We start from the raw sequence: 9,966 nt of genomic DNA, 5'->3' as shown, positions 1-9,966 counted from the left end.
GCCATGAGTACAACGCCCTAACAACAGGCCCAAGTTCAAGCCTCTGTACCTTAGTCAACAAACAGGGTACGGTGGTACCAGCTTACACCAAAGACCCCTGTTCGGCTCAACCTGCAATGTGGTCAAACCTTACACCACATGCTGGGTTTCTTCCAATCCTCACCTGAATGTGTGGAACTCGGACTCACACTTGCAAACAACAAGCATGTCAAACACCAACACCTGTTACAGCAAGGTGATAACATCACAAAATCACACAATGTGATCGTGTACTGGAAGAAGGTAAAAGGACACTCGAAGCTACCAAGTCTAGACAAGGACTTTAAAGATCACACTGACACCCTTGCCAAAACTGGCACACTAAACAACATTCTGTGGTCACTCCCAACCCTCCCACCCACATTCAAGGTTGAAGTGATTACACACAGCATAAGAACTTTACTAGCTAAACTGCCTACCTCAGAATCACTTACGTTGTCTACACAGACCAACATAGCGGACATGCGTGCTTCTGAAAACTCAATAATGACTTCGCTTTACCCCCTCTCAGACCCCTCCATCCACCCTGGCAACCAGTCTACTGTCACTGGCAACCAAAGCCCCAGACCACTACATGATACACAAGCCATGCTGCGTGCACAGAACAATATTGTGGGTTGAGCACCGTCTGACATCACAATGCCAGGGCTTGTAATGCCACGGAGCAAAAGGGGGATACTGCCAATATATTTCCATGACGCAGCATGTGCTGCACCACGCAGCACCAGAGCCACTGACAAAACACTGAAGCAAGCGTCATGCCAGCAGCAAGATGTGGCAAAACATGGGCGAGGGCGAGCTAAACCCAGTCGCCACCCACCAAGCAAAGAGGCTGCCCTGTCCAACCAAAGACAGCCCTCGTTTGTTTCTTTCTCCCCTTTCTCTCTCTCTCTCCCTATTATCTGTACCAGGATGCTGCTGTGGTTTGCCGTGCCGTGCTGTCAGCCAAAGAGAGGACAGCTGCCACCGAGAAAACCGCTGAGACTCCTGACTACCGATGACAGGGCACACTACCCCAGCACTGTAACCGAATACAGCTGTACAAGCTTCCGATGGAGAGAGGACAACAGCCAACATGAGAAAGTGACTGTTACACAAATGGAGTTAAGTGGACACCACAACCGCTCCAAACAGTTCCCGGGAGCTTTGCTTAGAGCCGCTGCTGCCGCCAGAATGTTTAACATTGTTATGTCCAGTGTTAATGCAGCGAACCAGACTGTAAACTCCTTGAAACCACTGTTTACTGTCTTCCAGAAGAACTTTACCCAGACTCAGCTGTTTACAGCATTAACAACAGACATGCTGTGGGAGGTTAGCTCCTCCAAAGACAGCCTAACCACGAGTAAAACCCCACCATACATGATACCCTTAAGCCTTGTGTTAACTGTGCTGTCTTACGCCATCACCATGCCAGCTGACCTGCTACAAATACACCTGGCCAACTCTCTGGATAGCGCCTTCCTAAGGCACGTCAACCCCAAACAGAGAGAAGTGAATGGGCTCCTGAACCAACTCATCAGCGAGTCAAGCCAAGTCTACAGACCTAAAGACATTGTCAGTGTCAGGATGTGGAAAAGCAACACCCACACCAAAACACACATTCCAAATGTGGTGGCCTACCACGACAGCGACACACAGCGGTACCTGGCCCCAAACATGCACATGTGTGCTTTGTCCAAAGACATTCATTATCTCTGCCTTAGCAAACCCTTCCTCAGACACAACTCTGAAGGAATCTGCGAGCTGCAACCCTGGGTCAGCGATACGCGCTGCCCTGCCGAAGCCAAGCCTCGTACACAAGCCACAGAAACGCAAGCAGAGATTGTGGGTAACAGATGGCTCGTCAACACTCCTGTGCGCTCAGCTACACTGACCTACGACCAGCATGACACCGCCACCCGTGCCAATCTGCTTGACCAAGTACTGAAAGGTACCACCAAACACATTGACATTACTCCTGTCGACACAGCCCTCCAAGCACAGCCTCGACAGCCCGTTCTGAACCAGTCATCTGCGGTCCGAATCTGGACTGCTCCCGACACTGCACGGTGCATCTCCACCGTCATTGGTCCCGCCCTGACTCTTGGCGTGACCTTCATCCTATACAGGATACTCAACGGATGCAAACCTCTACAGCCAAACTCACGACAACTGTGGCTGGAGGTCTCCGATGGAATCCCCGGAAAGGGGGTGCCAAGTCAAAGACAAGACCGAAACCCCATCAAGCTGAATCGTCGGCTTCAGGAACCACCTGTCACCATGACCCACCTGCTACATGACCATCTTGAACCACCTGCCGTCATGATTCACCTTTCATCTGCCCATAGTGATGATTGCCGTCCGATGATGTCCACACAGGGACTTCATCCGACGGAAAAGGGGGAGATGTAACACTAATGAGCTGATGGTATTTCAGCCATCTGTCCATGCTAGTGAATTCCTGACTCTTAACACGTTCGGAGCAAAAGACCAGAACGTGAGTAAACAAGGACCTTTGTTGTTTACATAATTCACCATTTTGGCCGCCCTGAAGTCGGCCACATCCTGCTTTAAGTGACAGTTATTTACGACAAGAAATTCCAGAGTCACGTGGGCGAGCCTCAAAGGAGACACTAAACCAATCACATTCCAACATACACAAAAGGAAACCTTTCGTAAAGTTCCTTACTTTTGGAAGTCCTTATTAATATGTATTTTTAATGTTTGTGTATTGCATAAAAATGGTTAATCCTGGGTAAATGGTTAAAGTGCTGACTTATGGGTGGAAATGTTCTCCGCAGCCTGGCTCTTTCTCAAATAGTCATGTGTATGTAACCCCCACCTTTGCAGGTCGTAAAACTATACGACCTGTTACGGCCTAAGCCTTCTGAGTGTTGAATCTGTATTTGTTTGTTAGTGATCTAATTATTCTTTCCTCTTCTGAGTGTTAGGCTCCGCCCCTTCACACCTGTGTCCTGTTTCTCTGATGGCTCAACTAGAGTATATAAGAGAAGGGTGAACCAGAATGAAGGATGCAGCAGTGAATTCCATTCAGCGGTGAATGTTGTGCGCATCATGATGTCCAGCCTCCGAAGAAAGCTGTGTTCTATTTGATGTTTATTTGGTTTGATCTATTTGTCAGTGTCTGTTAAGTATATTCTTTGACTTTGGTATAGTCTAATTGTTATTGTTACATGTGGAGAGTTGAGGTGAATGAGAGACGTGAGATTGAGTAATCATTTATTAGTCCAAAAATAAATGGTTAAATTGCTGTTGGCCTCATGTCTCCTCTTATGTTGTGGACCCCTTTCTCAACGAGCATTTTATAACAGGGGTTCGTAACATAAATGGGGGCTCGTCCCGGATCTTGTCCTGATTTTTCTTTTAAGGCTGATTGATCCTGAATTGGATTCTGTGGAGCAGATTGGGGGTGATCCTACGTATTCTCCAGTTAGAAAGAGTGAGCCAGCAGGGCTGTGTCTAGCGCCAGTCCTGACGACGGTTTGCTGTTTATTGTTTTCTTTATCATTTTAGTTTGTTGTTTTTGGAGGTATTCCGGGGGAGAGAGTAATCTCTTAATCGGTACCCTCTGAAGACTAGTTAGGTTATAGTTAGCTTGATGGTTAGGTAAGTAGGACCGGAGTGCGTTGGTGTATTCCTTTATTGCTTATACATTGGGTTTTCTTTTGTCTTGTAAAGATGGCAACCTTTGAGTTGAGTCAATTTATAGATCAACCTAGTGTTGAAGTATTAGAGACATGTCAGAAAAATGATTTGTTTCTCATTGCTCAACATTATGAGATTTCTATCTCTAGAACACTGCGTAAAGAAGCATTAAAAGCTTGTTTGGTGGCTAGTTTGATTAATAAGGGGGTATTTCCTTTAATGGAAACTGTTCCTGTTGCAGCAGCGGAGTTGGCGGCACCGGCTGCAGTAAGTCCTCCCTTATGTGTGTTGACTGGTGATCCAGTCACTCCATTGATTGAGGTTGGTGCGGAGGTAGGTCCGTCGTCTTCAATGCCTAAATTTGAACCTCTTTCACTTTCTACACAGTCGTCACCGGTAGTTAGTTCAGATTCACGTTTAAAGTTACGTTTAGCACGGTTACAATGGGAGACTCAGGATAGAGCTCAGGCGAGACAAGATGATTTGAAGCGTCAGATCGAGATGTATCGAATTGATGCAGATACAGAAGTGCGACTGCGGGAGTTGGAGCTGCAGGCTGTAGCAGAGGTACCTAAAAAATCTACTTTTAAAACATCTAATTTGAAGGGTAATTCTGAGATCCCAGCAGGTCCATCAAATTCGAGTATTAATTCTGTCTCGACTGATACCGCATCGGAATCTGTAGTAGCGCCGTTTTCAACTCATTTTGATGTTGTTAAAAATATCTCTATTGTTCCACCCTTCCGTGAGAAGGAAGTTGAAGCATATTTTCAAGCTTTTGAACGAGTTGCAGTTGCTTTAAGATGGCCAAATGAAGTTTGGGCACTAATGTTACAATGTAAACAATCGGGTAAGGCGCAAGAGGTGTGTGCATCTCTCTCGTTAGAGGAAAGCGTACAGTATGATGCCGTGAAAACCGCAATTCTACGGGCATATGAATTGGTGCCTGAGCATTATCGACAGCGATTTCGTACCACAAAGAAGGCAGTGTCTCAAACTTATGTCGAGTTTGTTCGTGAAAAGGGAATTTTATTTGATCGGTGGATAAAAGCGTGCAAGGTAACTGACTATAATTCTTTGTGAGAACTTTTGCTGATTGAAGAATTTAAAAACTGCGTTTCAGAACGTACTGCATTGTACTTAAATGAACAAAAAGTCAGCACCGTACAACAGGCTGCTGTGTTAGCTGACGAGTACGCATTAATGCACAAAACGGTGTTTTTTAAGCGTTCGTCTGATTTTGGGGGTCCCTCACCAAAAGAAAATGAAAATATTTCTGATTCAAAAAATAGATGGGTTCCTACCAGTCCGAAGTCTAATAGAGAGTGCGGTTATTGTCACAAAATGGGACACATGCTAGCCAAGTGTCGTATCTTAAAACGGAAACAAGAGCGACAAGATTCTTCATCTTTTCAGCCTCGAGGTTCTGTTTTGGTGAAAACTCTGTCTCCGTCCTTCTCTGGTTCTCCTGCAACACCTGAGAGCTGTTTTCAGCCTTTCATGTTCGATGGATTTGTGTCGTTAACTGATAAGGTAGAGAATCAAAAACCTGTAAGAATCCTCCGGGATACAGGAGGATCTCAGTCCTTCATATTATCAGATATTTTGGATTTTTGTGCTGACTCTGCGTGTAATACCAGCGCGATTGTGCAGGGTATTGAAATGGGTTTGGTGCCCATTCCTCTTCATCACGTATACGTCTCTTCTGATTTGGCATCTGGGTGTTTTGAGGTTGCAGCTCGTCCCTCTTTACTTGTGAAAGGTGTTGATTTTATCATGGGCAACGACATAGCTGGAGGTAAGGTAATGCCGGTAGTGCAAGTGACTGATGTTCCGTCTAATGATTCGCAGGCTGATGTACTTGCTGAAAAATTGCCAAATGTGTTTAGTGCTGTTGTGACGCGAGCACAAGCGAAGCATGATTATCAAGAAAGTAATATTCTCTGCGATTCTGTTTTCTCAAAGATTTTGAGAGATGATATTATTTCTGAATCCTCAGACGCGTCTCAAAATGACTTTGAATTCATCCTTCTGCTTTGATCTGGCTGCTGATTTGCCGGTCTCGCGGGAAACTCTGATTGAAGCTCAGAGAAATGATTCCTAATTAAACAAATGTCGTGCGAGTGTTGAAAATAAGACCATGTCGTTAGGTAACCAACAGTATTACTGGAACGATAATGTGCTCATGCGTAAATGGAGTAGATCGCTAAATCCTGAGCAACGGGAAGACTGGAATTCGGTGCATCAAATTGTGGTACCTTTGAGATTTCGACCACATGTTTTAAGTCTCGCCCATCACCATCATTGGTCTGGACACCTTGGGATAACTAAGACCTATAACATTTCTTTTGGCCAGGGTTGAAATCTGATGTTGCAAAGCACTGTAAGACATGCCATATTTGTCAGGTCAGTGGAAAACCTAATCAGGTAGTACCGCTTGCTCCTCTCTGTCCTATTCCTGCAGTTGGCGAACCATTTGAGCGTGTTATAGTGGATTGTGTGGGCCCACTTCCTCGTGCTAAGTCTGGTTGTCAATATTTATTGACAATCATGTGCGTGGCAACACGTTTTCCAGAAGCCATTCCATTACGGAACATAACTGCTAAGACTGTAACTAAAGCTTTAACAAAGTTTTTTACAACTTTCGGGTTGCCGAAAACCATTCAGACTGATCAGGGTTCAAATTTCATGTCTCGCGTGTTTCGTAACTCATTAAAAGCTCTTGGAGTGTCTCATGTTGTGTCGAGTGCCTATCACCCTGAGTCGCAAGGGGCTTTGGAGAGATGGCATCAAACATTAAAATCGGCCCTGCGCAAGTATTGTATAGAGACTGGGAATGAGTGGGACGATGGAGTTCCATTAGTCTTATTTGCTGTGCGTGAGGCCCGACAGGACTCACTTGGGTTTAGTCCGTCAGAGCTTGTGCTTGGTCATAATGTCCGTGGACCCTTAAATATGTTGAAAGAGGAATTCCTTTGTACAGGTTCATTTGCGAAGACTAATGTCCTTGATTTTGTATCACGTACTCGTGAGCGCTTGCGTAACGCGTGTACTGTGGCGAAAGAAGCACTGTCTCTTTCACAAAAGAAAATGAAGAAACACTTTGATCGAAAGGCAGTTGTGCGTAATTTTCTGCCAGGAGAGAAAGTTTTAGTGCTGCTCCCCATTCCTGGGTCCACACTCTCTGCACGTTTTTCTGGCCCCTATGTGATCAAAAGTAAGTTGAGTGAAACTGATTACATCTTATATACTCCTGAGAGGAGGCGAAAAACTCGCTCATGTCACGTCAATATGTTGAAACCATATTTATGTCGTGTTGAACCAAAAGAGAACACCACTGAGGGTTTGGCATGTGAACCAGTGACTGAGTTAACCACTGAGCATGTTTCTTTACTAACTTATACCTTGCCTACCGACACTGAGGATGATGGGTTGAATGTCCCTATGGAAGCTTTACAAGGAGGATGTTTTGAAAACTCAGAAGTTTTATCTTTGCTTTCCTCCCAGCTCTCCTATTTAACGATTGAACATCGAGGAGACATAATGAATCTGATAGAAAGTTTTCGGAGTTTATTCTATGACGTTCCTCCTGGTACTAATGTCATCCAGCATGACATCGAGGTCGGCAGTGCATTACCCCTCAAGCAACATGCTTATCGCTGTCCAATAGGTAAACGAGAGGCAATGAAGAACGAAGTGAGATATTTATTGCAGAATGGTTTTGCTGTTCCGAGCAATAGTCCCTGGAGCTCGCCGTGCGTTCTGGTACCAAAGGCTGATGGGTCTTTTCGCTTTTGTACCGACTTCAGGAAAGTCAATTCTGTCACTGTGGCCGATGCTTTTCCGTTACCACGTATTGATGATTGTATTGACAATCTTGGGGGCGCAAAGTATATCACTAAGTTAGACCTGCTGAAAGGCTATTGGCAGGTGCCTCTTACTAAACGTGCTTCTGAGGTCTCCGCGTTCGTCACCCCTGACACTTTCCTACAATATACGCAAATGGCGTTCGGTCTGCGAAACGCACCGGCAACGTTTCAGCGTTTGATGTCAACGGTCTTAGGTGAGGTTCCTAATTGCAATATTTATTTGGATGATGTAGTCATCTATTCATCTACATGGGATGAACACCTGTCGACCTTACATGACGTGTTTCGGCGTTTAGCAGATGCTTCCTTAACGCTAAACCTTAAGAAATGTGAATTTGTAAAGGCTTCTGTCACCTATTTAGGGAAGCAGGTGGGGAATGGTCAGGTACGGCCATTGGATGGAAAAGTGGCCGCTGTCCTTAGCTATCCAGTACCTACTACGAGGAGAGAGTTGCGTAGATTCCTGGGCATGGTTGGATACTACCGGTGTTTTTGCAAAAATTTCAAAATCTCTTCTTTGCAGTGCACCTGTGCTGTCTGCCCCAGATATGACTCGCCCGTTCCAGCTTGAGGTGGACGCTAGTGCAGTTGGAATAGGAGCTGTCCTGCTACAGGAGGGTGCTGATGGAATCGGCCACCCAGTGTCATACTTTTCAGCGAAGTTTAACCGTCATCAGTTGAATTACTCCACTATTGAAAAGGAAACTTTAGCTATGTTGTTAGCATTGCAACATTTTGATGTTTATGTGGGGTCCAGCTCTTGTCCAGTCGCCGTTTATACGGATCATAATCCGTTGGTATTTCTGCATAAAATGTATAACCATAATCAACGACTGATGCGTTGGGCTTTGATAGTTCAGCCGTATAACTTGGAGATCCATCACAAAAGAGGGTCTGACCATGTGGTGGCCGACGCTTTGTCTCGTGGTTTGGTTTAGGCTTTGGTATGGTTTCATTCAGAATTTGTTTTTCCTTGTCCTTTTAAGGAAGGAAAGAGAAAAGTCAAATTCTTCCTTTAGGGGGAGAAGTGTTACGGCCTAAGCCTTCTGAGTGTTGAATCTGTATTTGTTTGTTAGTGATCTAATTATTCTTTCCTCTTCTGAGTGTTAGGCTCCGCCCCTTCACACCTGTGTCCTGTTTCTCTGATGGCTCAACTAGAGTATATAAGAGAAGGGTGAACCAGAATGAAGGATGCAGCAGTGAATTCCATTCAGCGGTGAATGTTGTGCGCATCATGATGTCCAGCCTCCGAAGAAAGCTGTGTTCTATTTGATGTTTATTTGGTTTGATCTATTTGTCAGTGTCTGTTAAGTATATTCTTTGACTTTGGTATAGTCTAATTGTTATTGTTACATGTGGAGAGTTGAGGTGAATGAGAGACGTGAGATTGAGTAATCACTTATTAGTCCAAAAATAATTGGTTAAATTGCTGTTGGCCTCAGGTCTCCTCTTATGTTGTGGACCCCTTTCTCAACAAGCATTTTATAACAGGGGTTCGTAACAGACCTCCCTGGACAACAGGAGAGGAGAGAAGCCAAATCTTCTCCCCAATGCAGTCTATGGAATGTATTCATTACCTTTTTGTTTTTATGTTTTATAAATGTATTGCGTATTCCTTTTTGGTACATTAGATGTCTCCCATATAAATTGGGACTATCTGCAATTTAGCAGTGTGTGTTAATCTTTAAATATGTGTAATTCTGCATTTTAATGTAACTTCATGTTTTGATCACATATATATGATGTTTAGTATTGTTCTAATCGTCACGCTCTGACAGACTCATTTATCTAGAGCAAAGTAATGAAAAATGTATGTAATCTGGAATTACAAGCTTGCTAGAACTCCCCGATTGATTCGGAGAAGCCTTAAATCATCAGGGGGTTGTCTCCACAGAGACAAAGGAACTTTTCCCTCCGCTTCAGGTCGCGGACGTTCATTGGATGTTCCCTCGAAAAGGGGGCGTGAACCATTTCAATCTATAAAAGTCGACCAAAAAAGGTCCGTTCTCTCTCTTCTTCTCCTTCTCCGGCCTCGGACAAGCTGCTCTCCAACGTTGCTTCCGCGCGGCCTTAGGCCGTGCTCATAGCGCAAGCCCCCCCCCTCAGCACAAAAAAAAGCCATTTTAATGGCTCCTTTGGAAGCTTTCGTTTTGTTGTTTCTTTTCTTTTCTTTACTAAGTTTATTCGACTATTCGCCTCTCCACACAAGGAAGACGAATTCTGGAACATTGTTTGTTGAACCTTTCAAATAATGCGCAAGGACAGAACAAAGGACCACGTGCTCCACGCCAAGATCCAGTGCAGCGTGCACGCGCGTCACATGGCCTCCGGCACACGCCCGCTGTTTTCAAAAGGAACAGCGCGCAAAGCTCACACGCTCGACGCCGATCTCACGCCACGGACACTGGGCCAT

The sequence above is a fragment of the Carassius gibelio genome, chromosome B3 (genome assembly GCF_023724105.1).
Source record: "Carassius gibelio isolate Cgi1373 ecotype wild population from Czech Republic chromosome B3, carGib1.2-hapl.c, whole genome shotgun sequence".
In the NCBI taxonomy this organism is placed as follows: Eukaryota; Metazoa; Chordata; class Actinopteri; order Cypriniformes; family Cyprinidae; genus Carassius; species Carassius gibelio.
The sequence above is the reverse complement of the archived record's forward strand: the minus strand, read 5'-3'. Positions refer to the sequence as shown.